The sequence below is a fragment of the Bufo bufo genome, chromosome 1 (genome assembly GCF_905171765.1).
Source record: "Bufo bufo chromosome 1, aBufBuf1.1, whole genome shotgun sequence".
Classification (NCBI taxonomy): Eukaryota; Metazoa; Chordata; class Amphibia; order Anura; family Bufonidae; genus Bufo; species Bufo bufo.
The window spans coordinates 835,876,076-835,891,101 of NC_053389.1; positions in this window are offsets into that span (position 1 = coordinate 835,876,076).

The window sequence follows — 15,026 nt, forward strand, 5'->3', positions numbered from 1 at the left end:
AGGCGACGGGGCTGGATGGAGGCGACGGGGCAGGATGGAGGCGACGGGGCAGGATGGAGACATGGATCAGGATGGAGACATGGGGCAGGATGGAGGCGATGGGGCAGGATGGAGGCGACAGGGCAGGATGGAGGTGACAGGGCAGGATGGAGGCATGGGGCAGGATGGAGGTGACAGGGCAGGATGGAGACATGGGGCAGGATGGAGGTGACAGGGCAGGATGGAGACATGGGGCAGGATGGAGACATGGGGCAGGATGGAGGCGATGGGGCAGGATAAAGGCGATGGGGCAGGATGGAGGCGACGGAGCAGGATGGAGGCGACGGGGCAGGATGGAGGCGACGGGGCTGGATGGAGGCGACGGGGCAGGATGGAGGCGACGGAGCAGGATGGAGGCGTCGGGGCAGGATGGAGGCATGGGGCAGGATGGAGGTGACAGGGCAGGTGGAGGCATGGGGCAGGATGGAGACATGGGGCAGGATGGAGACATGGGGCAGGATGGAGGGGACGGGGCAGGATGGAGGCGACGGGGCAGGATGGAGGCGACGGAGCAGGATGGAGGCGATGGGGCTGGATGGAGGCGACGGGGCTGGATGGAGGCGACGGGGCTGGATGGAGGCGATGGGGCAGGATGGAGGCGACGGGGCAGGATGGAGACATGGATCAGGATGGAGACATGGGGCAGGATGGAGGCGATGGGGCAGGATGGAGGCGACAGGGCAGGATGGAGGTGACAGGGCAGGATGGAGGCATGGGGCAGGATGGAGGTGACAGGGCAGGATGGAGACATGGGGCAGGATGGAGGTGACAGGGCAGGATGGAGACATGGGGCAGGATGGAGACATGGGGCAGGATGGAGGCGATGGGGCAGGATGGAGGCGACGGAGCAGGATGGAGGCGACGGGGCAGGATGGAGGCGACGGGGCTGGATGGAGGCGACGGGGCTGGATGGAGGCGACGGGGCAGGATGGAGACATGGGGCAGGATGGAGACGATGGGGCAGGATGGAGACATGGGGCAGGATGGAGACATGGGGCAGGATGGAGGCGATGGGGCAGGATGAGGCGATGGGGCAGGATGGAGACATGGGGCAGGATGGAGACATGGGGCAGGATCGAGACATGGGGCAGGATCGAGACATGGGGCAGGATGGAGGCGATGGGGCAGGATAGAGACATGGGACAGGATGGAGGCATGGGGCAGGATGGAGGCGACAGGGCAGGATGGAGACATGGGGCAGGATGGAGACATGGGGCAGGATGGAGACGATGGTGCAGGATGGAGGCGACGGGATGTACCCACGGTGGACCTGGCTCCGATAGTCTGCTGGCGGTGTCAAGAGCCTGGCCATGTAAGGGCTGACTGTCACCATCGGGTTGAGCTAACTATGGCTACCGTCAGTCACTATATGCCAGGAGGCTGTGTGCCACAGGTTCCCCAGAGTCTCTAGATCACTTGTGCCAGGTGGAAGTGGGAGACACTCTGGCGGAGGCTCTGCTGGACTCAAGGAATCTGGTGATCCTAGTAAGGGCTACCACTGAGAATACTGGCCAGAAAGTCGGGGTGATGTGCATCCACAGAGACTTAAAAGACTATCCCACCGCGCTGGTGTCTCTAACCACGATGGCCGGTAGATGGACCCACGAGGTGGCTGTTGCCCAAATCTACATTATGAACTCATAATAGGGAGAGACTTTCTGGACTTCCTGGCACTGTGGCTGCTATGGGAGAGACTGATATCCATGAGACAGGGTTAACCCTAGCAGAGTGGCCCGGCTCAGGGGGGAGACCAGAACCCTGGGAACCTGAGACCGAAGGGCCGGAAGTAGGGGTGACCGCCACTTCGGTTGAGGAGGGGGAGACAAACCCTCATAGTGTGATGGTGGGAGACGTGGAGGACTTGCTGCCGGGTCCTGAATTGGCAGACCTCAATGTCTCCAGGGGTAATTTTGGTACTGCCCAACATCAGGACCCAAACCTATCCCGCGCCTGGAAAAATGTGTTAATAGTAGATGGTGAACCACAACAACCTGGGGCAGAGTCAGTGTTTCCATGTTTTGTGGTCTATCAAGATATGTTGTATCGGGTAAACCAACTACGGGGTGAACCTATTGAACAGTTGGTGATCCCAAAGGCTTATCGCAAGCTTGTGTTAGATCTAGCCCACCAACACGTTCTCGGGGGTCACCTGGGGCTGCAGAAAACTCAGGATCGTATTCTACAGCGGTTTTACTGGCCCAGCATATTCAAAGAAGTGGAAGAGTTTTGTAAGTCTTGCCCGACCTGCCAGATAATTGGCCCCCAGCCACATTTCTGTAGTCCCCTAGTACCTCTCCCGATTATCGAAGTACCGTTTGACCGAATAGTTATGGACCTCAAAGGCCCAGTACCGAAGTCCGCCAGAGGGCATCAACACATCTTAGTCATTCTAGACTGTGCCACTCGGTACCCGGAGGCAGTGCCACTGCGACATACCTCGGCCAAACTCATAGCTAAGGAGGTAATGGAGATGTTTTCCCGACTGGGACTACCTAAAGAAGTTCGAACTGACCAGGGGACCCCTTTATGTCCAAGGTGATGAGGGAACTCTGTAAGTTGCTGCACATAAAACAACTACGGATGTCCGTTTACCATCCTCAAATGGACGGTCTGGTAGAACGGTTTAACCAAACATAAAAAAATATATTGAAAAAGGTAGAGTCTAAGGATGAGAAGGACTGGGACCTCCTTCTGCCCTACCTCATGTTCGCAGTGGGGGAGGTACCCCAGGCCTCTACTGGGTTCTCGCCCTTCGAACTGCTTTATGGCAGACACCCTCGTGGCCTCTTGGACGTGGCCAAAGAGGCGTGGGAACAACAACCCACTCCGTCTAAAAGTGTTATTGAGTACGTTACCCAGATGCAAGATCGGATAGAGACAGTGTTGCCTCTTGTTAGGGAGCATATGGAGGCAGCTCAACGAGCCCAGAGTCGGGTCTATAATCGGCAGGCTCGGGTCCAGATTTCTAACCCGGGTAATCGGGTTTTGGTTCTGGTGCCGACCGTAAACAGTACGTTCCTAGCTAGGTGGCAGGGGCCCTACGAGGTACTTGAGAAAATTGGAGATGTAAACTACAAAGTACACCAGCCGGGGCGGCGAAAGCCGGAGCAGGTTTACCATGTGAATTTACTCAAACCGTGGAAAGATAGGGAAACCTGTACAGAAGACAGCCCGCGGCCGGGTTTTCTAGGAGAAGAGGTACCGGTCCCTCTGATGCAAGAGAGACGGCTTCCACAGTGAAAATTGCTGACAGTCTCTCCTCTAAACAGACTCAGGACGTGTTCTCGGACCTTCCTGGACGCACTTCCATAATCCAGCATGACATTATCAGTGAGCTTCAGGCAAAAGTCTGATTAAAACCATATTGGGTACCCGAGGCTCGGCGACAAGCCATATCGTAGGAGGTGCAGCTAGACGTCATTGAGGAGTCAAATAGTGAGTAGGCCAGTCCTATAGTATTGATACCCAAGCCGGACGGGACGTTGCGGTTTTGTAACAACTTTCGAAAACTTAACGAGGTTTCCAAGTTTGATGCGTATCCCATGCCCCGGGTGGATGAGCTAATTGAGAGGTTAGGACCAGCCCGGTATTTTTCTGTTTTGGACCTCACGAAAGGGTACTGGCAGGTGCCCTTAACGGAGGCTGCCAAAGAGAAAACTGCCTTCATCACACCTGAGGGGCCGTATCAGTATAAGGTCTTACCCTTTAGTCTGCATGGCGCCCCCGCCACTTTTCAGCGACTAGTTGGTAAGGCTGATTAGTCAGCCTGTATTTGTGGGGGGGGGTGGAGGCTCTTCATATACGAGCCACACCCTCACTCCCCAGTGTGGGTTCTCAGGTGCACAGCTGCCGCTGGGTGTCATTAGCAAACTAGCTTCTCTGGTGGTAGGAGTCTTTCTTTGCAGCATGGAGCTTGTTGTTTTGCTCTCCTCTACCGTAGCATGCACGCGCCATACTACGTAAGTAGGTTGGGCCAGGGCCGTCTCTCCAGGCCGGTCGGAACCGACTTTGCTAGCGAACGGGAGGCTTTGCCTCAGAATCTGCTACCTCAGGTTTGCTCGTTGGGCCTAAATACTTCTATTTCCTTTCAACTTTGTTTGTTGGTAATAGGAGTTAGTTCCTATAAATCTTCCAAGTTTCACTTTGCTTCGTTCGTCTCGTATGAAAAGTTACTTCAGCCGGTTTGCTGTAAAGAAAGAGTTACCCGGGCTGCACGTGACGTCATGTTTGGAGATCGGACGCAGCATTTATTGTTTAGGCCTCTTGCTGTAGCTGTAGCTGTTCCTTGCCATGTTCTCCCCCCCCCCCATCAATACTTGGCTCACTTTCAGATTGCATTTATACGTCTGCTTTATACCATGCTTTTCATGCGCTACCCATACTCAGAGCTGCGCCCATACCATGTTTTTTAGGTACCACTCACATCCAAAGCTGCATTCACCCATTTATTGTAGCATCATGTGTTGTACTCTGCTCCCACTCAAAGCTACATTCTCCTGTTCATTGCTACGTCATGGTTTTGCTCAATCTCACCGGGGCAGTCTGCACCCACCGCTTTGGTACCTCTCTCCCGACAAACATAACTGCGTTCTTTTCAGGCTTACGTTCCCTTCCTCGGTGGTCTGTTACATTCCATAGACCTACTTTCTGTTAATCCTGGTTCACAATCACTCAGATTGGTCTCCTTTTACTTCTGGTTCGTATTCACTCAGATTGGTCTCCTGCCCCAGTTCACCATACAGCTCCTCAGCAGAGGTCAGTGGGCCAGTAAGTTTCCTGCTATGTTTTCACAAGCTGTTCATTTGTCACGATAAGAGACTTCTCTTAGCGAACTTGCAATGCCTCAGACTCTTGTTTTTTCTCCCATCTCTGTTTCAATTTCATGTTTACGTTTATGGTTCGCGGTGGTTAGTGTTTTATGTATGCACGTGCTTCGGATTACTAATGTCTATATTTTTAACGCCTGTTGGCAGTCATCTTCCTTAGGCCACCTTCTAGCCAATCCAATCATTCAAGTCGCTTCATATCCCATCAGGTCCGGCTTACGTTTTAATTACTTATCGTCACCGCAACGTCATCCCTCTGTCTTCGGGGGCCCTATGACTGATCCGGCCTCATGGCTCTGGGGGCCCCATGACCGTTTTTTCATGTTTTGTTTGTTAGGGTTACGACATGGTTGTAGGCTGGTTAGTGTCCCAGGTTTGCTGTTGGAGGGGGTCATGGTAATGCGAGTCCCCAAGGCATTCTGGTGCTGCATAAGTGGTTTAAAAAAAAATAAAAAATCATAAGGGGCTCGCACGAGTGGCTCTTAGCTTATAGGACCCCACGACTGGCATCGTCATTCGTAGTTCGCACGGTCATTTGATACTTGCTCCCACCATAAGGGGCTCTCACGCATGGCTCCCGCCATAAGAGGCTCTCACGCATGGCTCCCGCCATAAGGGGCTCTCACGCATGGCTCCCGCCATAAGGGGCTCTCACGCATGGCTCCCGCCATAAGGGGCTCTCACGCATGGCTTCCGCCATAAGGGTCTCTCACGCATGGCTCCCGCCATAAGGGTCTCTCACGCATGGCTCCCGCCATAAGGGTTTCTCACGCATGGCTCCCGCCATAAGGGACTCTCACGCATGGCTCCCGCCATAAGGGACTCTCACGCATGGCTCCCGCCATAAGGGACTCTCACGCATGGCTCCCGCCATAAGGGGCTCTCACGCATGGCTCCCGCCATAAGGGGCTCTCACGCATGGCTCCCGCCATAAGGGACTCGCTGGAGTGGCTCTTGGCTTAGAGGATTTCACAATTGTCATCGACATTGGTCGGTCATACGGCCATCTGATACTATTTTCCATGGCGCACCTTTCAGAAGTTTTCTTTTGTTCATTTATATTTTACAGATTAGTACTTGCGGTTCATTTCAGCCTCATTTCATTAAGAAGCTTTACCCCATGTCTTTGTCTTTCTAGGTTATGGAGTCCCGGTTGATTACTAAACCCGTTGGGTTAAGCCCCAATCTTTTCCCCAGCCGTCCTTAATTCTAAGGTTCGCATCCTGGCGGCTGCCCGGCCCCATGGGCCCCTGGTGGTTGCTTCGGCCCCATGGCTTCAGGGGTCCGACCAATGGTTGTCTGTCCACCTGTGCAGCTATGCTTTTGAATGACTCCCATCTTTACCTGCTTGCCAGCTTATGTTATTTAGGTTTCTTTTTAGTTAATGTCCGTTATTATCTCCATTTACTGTCACGTTTCCCTTTGTCTTTTCAGGTCATGCAGTTGAATTCATGTTGGGGGTCACCTTCCACGTCGGTCAGGTCTCGTTCCTAACGATATTTCGCCTTGCATGTTATTCAGGCCACGTAGCTTGTCTTAGGTATCGCCTGCCACATCGGTCAGGCTCATGGTTTAATTTCACCTGCACCTTATTCAGGTCACTTTTATAGTTAAAAATATAAAAAAAAAAAAAACTCAGCCCCATGGCTTCGGGGGCCCGATGACATCTTCGGCCCCATGGCTTCAGGGGCCCGATGACAGCTTCGGCCCCGTGGCTTCGGGGGCCCGATGACGGCTTCGGCCCCATGGCTTCGGGGGCCCGATGACTGTTTTCGGTCCTGCTGGGCTGATTGCCTGGTTGGTTGTCCATCTGTGCATCTGGGCTGATTTGGCCCCTATGTATCACATACATACCTGCTTCCCTAATTTCCTAATAATCCATGTTGATCGCTCACTTTATGTTTTGACTGCAGACCGGTCCGGTTCGCCCTACAGCATCATTGTCATGTCCTACGCAGATATTTCATCTTTCTTTAATTGTTCGTGCTTTCGTTCAGGTCCTGCCAGAGGAGGAACAAGTAGGGCAATTCCCTCCAGCATTTCAGTCTCTGATCGTAGTCGACCATATCTTGTCAACCAGGTCCCTGCGCAAAGTCTTTGCCTTTTTACCACGACCAGGAATTCATGTATGTACTCTGCACAGTACCACTCCTCTCCTCTCCTCCTGTATGTATGTACTCTGCACAGTACCACTCCTCTCCTCCTGTATATACTCTGCACAGTACCACTCCTCTCCTCCTGTATGCACTCTGCACAGTACCACTCCTCTCCTCCTGTATGCACTCTGCACAGTACCACTCCTCTCCTCCTGTATGTATGTACTCTGCACAGTACCACTCCTCTCCTCCTGTATGTACTCTGCACAGTACCACTCCTCTCCTCCTGTATGTATGTATTCTGCACAGTACCACTCCCCTCCTCCTGTATGTATGTACTCTGCACAGTACCACTCCTCTCCTCCTGTATGCACTCTGCACAGTACCACTCCCCTCCTCCTGTATGTATGTACTCTGCACAGTACCACTCCCCTCCTCCTGTATGTATGTACTCTGCACAGTACCACTCCTCTCCTCCTGTATGTACTCTGCACAGTACCACTCCTCTCCTCCTGTATGTATGTATTCTGCACAGTACCACTCCTCTCCTCCTGTATGCACTCTGCACAGTACCACTCCCCTCCTCCTGTATGTATGTACTCTGCACAGTACCCCTCCTCTCCTCCTGTATGTACTCTGCACAGTACCACTCCTCTCCTCCTGTATGTATGCACTCTGCACAGTACCACTCCTCTCCTCCTGTATGTACTCTGCACAGTACCACTCCTCTCCTCCTGTATGTATGTATTCTGCACAGTACCACTCCTCTCCTCCTGTATGTATGTGCTCTGCACAGTACCACTCCCCTCCTCCTGTATGTATGTACTCTGCACAGTACCACTCCTCTCCTCCTGTATGCACTCTGCACAGTACCAATCCTCTCCTCCTGTATGTATGTATTCTGCACAGTACCACTCCCCTCCTCCTGTATGTATGTACTCTGCACAGCACCCCTCCTCTCCTCCTGTATGTACTCTGCACAGTACCACTCCTCTCCTCCTGTATGTATGTATTCTGCACAGTACCACTCCTCTCCTCCTGTATGTATGCACTCTGCACAGTACCACTCCTCTCCTCCTGTATGTACTCTGCACAGTACCACTCCTCTCCTCCTGTATGTATGTATTCTGCACAGTACCACTCCCCTCCTCCTGTATGTATGTACTCTGCACAGTACCACTCCTCTCCTCCTGTATGTACTCTGCACAGTACCACTCCTCTCCTCTCCTCCTGTATGTATGTACTCTGCACAGTACCACTCCTCTCCTCCTGTATATACTCTGCACAGTACCACTCCTCTCCTCCTGTATGCACTCTGCACAGTACCACTCCTCTCCTCCTGTATGCACTCTGCACAGTACCACTCCTCTCCTCCTGTATGTATGTACTCTGCACAGTACCACTCCTCTCCTCCTGTATGTACTCTGCACAGTACCACTCCTCTCCTCCTGTATGTATTCTGCACAGTACCACTCCCCTCCTCCTGTATGTATGTACTCTGCACAGTACCACTCCTCTCCTCCTGTATGCACTCTGCACAGTACCACTCCCCTCCTCCTGTATGTATGTACTCTGCACAGTACCACTCCCCTCCTCCTGTATGTATGTACTCTGCACAGTACCACTCCTCTCCTCCTGTATGTACTCTGCACAGTACCACTCCCCTCCTCCTGTATGTATGTACTCTGCACAGTACCTCTCCTCTCCTCCTGTATGCACTCTGCACAGTACCACTCCTCTCCTCCTGTATGCACTCTGCACAGTACCACTCCTCTCCTCCTGTATGTATGTACTCTGCACAGTACCACTCCTCTCCTCCTGTATGTACTCTGCACAGTACCACTCCTCTCCTCCTGTATGTATGTATTCTGCACAGTACCACTCCCCTCCTCCTGTATGTATGTACTCTGCACAGTACCACTCCTCTCCTCCTGTATGCACTCTGCACAGTACCACTCCCCTCCTCCTGTATGTATGTACTCTGCACAGTACCTCTCCTCTCCTCCTGTATGTATGCACTCTGCACAGTACCACTCCTCTCCTCCTGTATGTACTCTGCACAGTACCACTCCCCTCCTCCTGTATGTATGTACTCTGCACAGTACCTCTCCTCTCCTCCTGTATGCACTCTGCACAGTACCACTCCTCTCCTCCTGTATGCACTCTGCACAGTACCACTCCTCTCCTCCTGTATGTATGTACTCTGCACAGTACCACTCCTCTCCTCCTGTATGTACTCTGCACAGTACCACTCCTCTCCTCCTGTATGTATGTATTCTGCACAGTACCACTCCCCTCCTCCTGTATGTATGTACTCTGCACAGTACCACTCCTCTCCTCCTGTATGCACTCTGCACAGTACCACTCCCCTCCTCCTGTATGTATGTACTCTGCACAGTACCACTCCCCTCCTCCTGTATGTATGTACTCTGCACAGTACCTCTCCTCTCCTCCTGTATGTATGCACTCTGCACAGTACCACTCCTCTCCTCCTGTATGTACTCTGCACAGTACCACTCCTCTCCTCCTGTATGTATGTACTCTGCACAGTACCACTCCTCTCCTCCTGTATGCACTCTGCACAGTACCACTCCCCTCCTCCTGTATGTATGTACTCTGCACAGTACCCCTCCTCTCCTCCTGTATGTACTCTGCACAGTACCACTCCTTTCCTCCTGTATGTATGCACTCTGCACAGTACCACTCCTCTCCTCCTGTATGTACTCTGCACAGTACCACTCCTCTCCTCCTGTATGTATGTATTCTGCACAGTACCACTCCTCTCCTCCTGTATGTATGTGCTCTGCACAGTACCACTCCCCTCCTCCTGTATGTATGTACTCTGCACAGTACCACTCCTCTCCTCCTGTATGCACTCTGCACAGTACCAATCCTCTCCTCCTGTATGTATGTATTCTGCACAGTACCACTCCCCTCCTCCTGTATGTATGTACTCTGCACAGTACCCCTCCTCTCCTCCTGTATGTACTCTGCACAGTACCACTCCTCTCCTCCTGTATGTATGTATTCTGCACAGTACCACTCCTCTCCTCCTGTATGTATGCACTCTGCACAGTACCACTCCTCTCCTCCTGTATGTACTCTGCACAGTACCACTCCTCTCCTCCTGTATGTATGTATTCTGCACAGTACCACTCCCCTCCTCCTGTATGTATGTACTCTGCACAGTACCACTCCTCTCCTCCTGTATGTACTCTGCACAGTACCACTCCTCTCCTGTATGTATGTATTCTGCACAGTACCACTCCCCTCCTCCTGTATGTATGCACAGTACCACTCCTCTCCTCCTGTATGTATGCACAGTACCACTCCTCTCCTCCTGTATGTATGTATGCACAGTACCACTCCCCTCCTCCTGTATGTATGCACAGTACCAATCCTCTCCTCCTGTATGCACTCTGCACAGTACCACTCCTCTCCTCCTGTATGTACTCTGCACAGTACCACTCCTCTCCTCCTGTATGTATGTATTCTGCACAGTACCCCTCCTCTCCTCCTGTATGTATGTATTCTGCACAGTACCACTCCCCTCCTCCTGTATGTATGCACTCTGCACAGTACCCCTCCCCTCCTCCTGTATGTATGCACTCTGCACAGTACCACTCCCCTCCTCCTGTATGTATGTACTCTGCACAGTACCACTCCTCTCCTCCTGTATGCACTCTGCACAGTACCACTCCTCTCCTCCTGTATGTATGTATTCTGCACAGTACCACTCCCCTCCTCCTGTATGTATGTACTCTGCACAGTACCACTCCTCTCCTCCTGTATGTATGTACTCTGCACAGTACCACTCCTCCTGTATGCACTCTGCACAGTACCACTCCCCTCCTCCTGTATGTATGTACTCTGCACAGTACCACTCCTCTCCTCCTGTATGCACTCTGCACAGTACCAATCCTCTCCTCCTGTATGTATGTACTCTGCACAGTACCACTCCCCTCCTCCTGTATGTATGCACTCTGCACAGTACCAATCCTCTCCTCCTGTATGTATGTATTCTGCACAGTACCACTCCCCTCCTCCTGTATGTATGTACTCTGCACAGTACCCCTCCTCTCCTCCTGTATGTACTCTGCACAGTACCACTCCTCTCCTCCTGTATGTAGGTATTCTGCACAGTACCACTCCTCTCCTCCTGTATGTATGCACTCTGCACAGTACCACTCCTCTCCTCCTGTATGTATGTATTCTGCACAGTACCACTCCTCTCCTCCTGTATGTATGTACTCTGCACAGTACCACTCCTCTCCTCCTGTATGTACTCTGCACAGTACCACTCCTCTCCTCCTGTATGTATGTATTCTGCACAGTACCACTCCCCCCTCCTGTATGTATGTACTCTGCACAGTACCACTCCTCTCCTCCTGTATGTACTCTGCACAGTACCACTCCTCTCCTGTATGTATGTATTCTGCACAGTACCACTCCCCTCCTCCTGTATGTATGCACAGTACCACTCCTCTCCTCCTGTATGTATGCACAGTACCACTCCTCTCCTCCTGTATGTATGTATGCACAGTACCACTCCCCTCCTCCTGTATGTATGCACAGTACCACTCCCCTCCTCCTGTATGTATGCACAGTACCACTCCTCTCCTCCTGTATGCACTCTGCACAGTACCACTCCTCTCCTCCTGTATGTACTCTGCACAGTACCACTCCTCTCCTCCTGTATGTATGTATTCTGCACAGTACCACTCCCCTCCTCCTGTATGTATGTACTCTGCACAGTACCACTCCTCTCCTCCTGTATGCACTCTGCACAGTACCAATCCTCTCCTCCTGTATGTATGTATTCTGCACAGTACCACTCCCCTCCTCCTGTATGTATGTACTCTGCACAGTACCCCTCCTCTCCTCCTGTATGTACTCTGCACAGTACCACTCCTCTCCTCCTGTATGTATGTATTCTGCACAGTACCACTCCTCTCCTCCTGTATGTATGCACTCTGCACAGTACCACTCCTCTCCTCCTGTATGTATGTATTCTGCACAGTACCACTCCTCTCCTCCTGTATGTATGTACTCTGCACAGTACCACTCCTCTCCTCCTGTATGTACTCTGCACAGTACCACTCCTCTCCTCCTGTATGTATGTATTCTGCACAGTACCACTCCCCCCTCCTGTATGTATGTACTCTGCACAGTACCACTCCTCTCCTCCTGTATGTACTCTGCACAGTACCACTCCTCTCCTGTATGTATGTATTCTGCACAGTACCACTCCCCTCCTCCTGTATGTATGCACAGTACCACTCCTCTCCTCCTGTATGTATGCACAGTACCACTCCTCTCCTCCATGTATGTATGCACAGTACCACTCCCCTCCTCCTGTATGTATGCACAGTACCACTCCCCTCCTCCTGTATGTATGCACAGTACCACTCCTCTCCTCCTGTATGCACTCTGCACAGTACCACTCCTCTCCTCCTGTATGTACTCTGCACAGTACCACTCCTCTCCTCCTGTATGTATGTATTCTGCACAGTACCACTCCTCTCCTCCTGTATGTACTCTGCACAGTACCACTCCTCTCCTCCTGTATGTATGTACTCTGCACAGTACCACTCCTCCCCTCCTGTATGTATGTACTCTGCACAGTACCCCTCCTCTCCTCCTGTATGTATGTATTCTGCACAGTACCACTCCCCTTCTCCTGTATGTATGCACTCTGCACAGTACCCCTCCCCTCCTCCTGTATGTATGCACTCTGCACAGTACCACTCCTCTCCTCCTGTATGTATGCACTCTGCACAGTACCCCTCCCCTCCTCCTGTATGTATGCACTCTGCACAGTACCCCTCCCCTCCTCCTGTATGTATGTACTCTGCACAGTACCACTCCTCCTGTATGCACTCTGCACAGTACCACTCCTCTCCTCCTGTATGTATGTATTCTGCACAGTACCACTCCCCTCCTCCTGTATGTATGTACTCTGCACAGTACCCCTCCTCTCCTCCTGTATGTATGTATTCTGCACAGTACCACTCCCCTCCTCCTGTATGTATGCACTCTGCACAGTACCCCTCCCCTCCTCCTGTATGTATGCACTCTGCACAGTACCACTCCCCTCCTCCTGTATGTATGTACTCTGCACAGTACCCCTCCTCTCCTCCTGTATGTACTCTGCACAGTACCCCTCCCCTCCTCCTGTATGTATGCACTCTGCACAGTACCCCTCCCCTCCTCCTGTATGTATGTACTCTGCACAGTACCACTCCTCCTGTATGCACTCTGCACAGTACCACTCCTCTCCTCCTGTATGTATGTATTCTGCACAGTACCACTCCCCTCCTCCTGTATGTATGTACTCTGCACAGTACCACTCCTCTCCTCCTGTATGTATGCACTCTGCACAGTACCACTCCTCTCCTGTATGTATGTACTCTGCACAGTACCACTCCTCTCCTCCTGTATGTATGTGCTCTGCACAGTGCCACTCCTCTTCTCCTGTATGTACTCTGCACAGTACCACTCCTCTCCTCCTGTATGTATGCACTCTGCACAGTACCCCTCCCCTCCTCCTGTATGTATGCACTCTGCACAGTACCACTCCCCTCCTCCTGTATGTATGTACTCTGCACAGTACCACTCCTCTCCTCCTGTATGCACTCTGCACAGTACCACTCCTCTCCTCCTGTATGTATGTATTCTGCACAGTACCACTCCCCTCTTCCTGTATGTATGCACAGTACCACTCCCCTCCTCCTGTATGTATGTACTCTGCACAGTACCCCTCCTCTCCTCCTGTATGTATGTATTCTGCACAGTACCACTCCTCTCCTCCTGTATGTATGCACTCTGCACAGTACCACTCCTCTCCTCCTGTATGTACTCTGCACAGTACCACTCCTCTCCTCCTGTATGTATGTATTCTGCACAGTACCACTCCTCTCCTCCTGTATGTATGTACTCTGCACAGTACCACTCCTCTCCTCCTGTATGCACTCTGCACAGTACCACTCCTCTCCTCCTGTATGTATGTATTCTGCACTGTACCACTCCCCTCCTCCTGTATGTATGTACTCTGCACAGTACCCCTCCTCTCCTCCTGTATGTACTCTGCACAGTACCACTCCTCTCCTCCTGTATGTATGTATTCTGCACAGTACCACTCCTCTCCTCCTGTATGTATGCACTCTGCACAGTACCACTCCTCTCCTCCTGTATGTACTCTGCACAGTACCACTCCCCTCCTCCTGTATGTATGTACTCTGCACAGTACCACTCCTCTCCTCCTGTATGTACTCTGCACAGTACCACTCCTCTCCTGTATGTATGTATTCTGCACAGTACCACTCCCCTCCTCCTGTATGTATGCACAGTACCACTCCTCTCCTCCTGTATGTATGCACAGTACCACTCCTCTCCTCCTGTATGTATGTATGCACAGTACCACTCCCCTCCTCCTGTAGGTATGCACAGTACCACTCCCCTCCTCCTGTATGTATGCACAGTACCACTCCTCTCCTCCTGTATGTATGCACAGTACCACTCCTCTCCTCCTGTATGTATGTACTCTGCACAGTACCCCTCCCCTCCTCCTGTATGTATGTACTCTGCACAGTACCACTCCTCTCCTCCTGTATGTATGCACTCTGCACAGTACCACTCCTCTCCTCCTGTATGTATGCACAGTACCACTCCCCTCCTCCTGTATGTATGCACAGTACCACTCCCCTCCTCCTGTATGTATGCACAGTACCACTCCTCTCCTCCTGTATGTATGCACAGTACCACTCCTCTCCTCCTGTATGTATGTACTCTGCACAGTACCCCTCCCCTCCTCCTGTATGTATGCACTCTGCACAGTACTCCTCCTCTCCTCCTGTATGCACTCTGCACAGTACCCCTCCTCTCCTCCTGTATGTATGTATTCTGCACAGTACCACTCCCCTCCTCCTGTATGTATGCACTCTGCACAGTACCCCTCCTCTCCTCCTGTATGTATGCACTCTGCACAGTACTCCTCCTCTCCTCCTGTATGCACTCTGCACAGTACCCCTCCTCTCCTCCTGTATGTATGTACTCTGCACAGTAC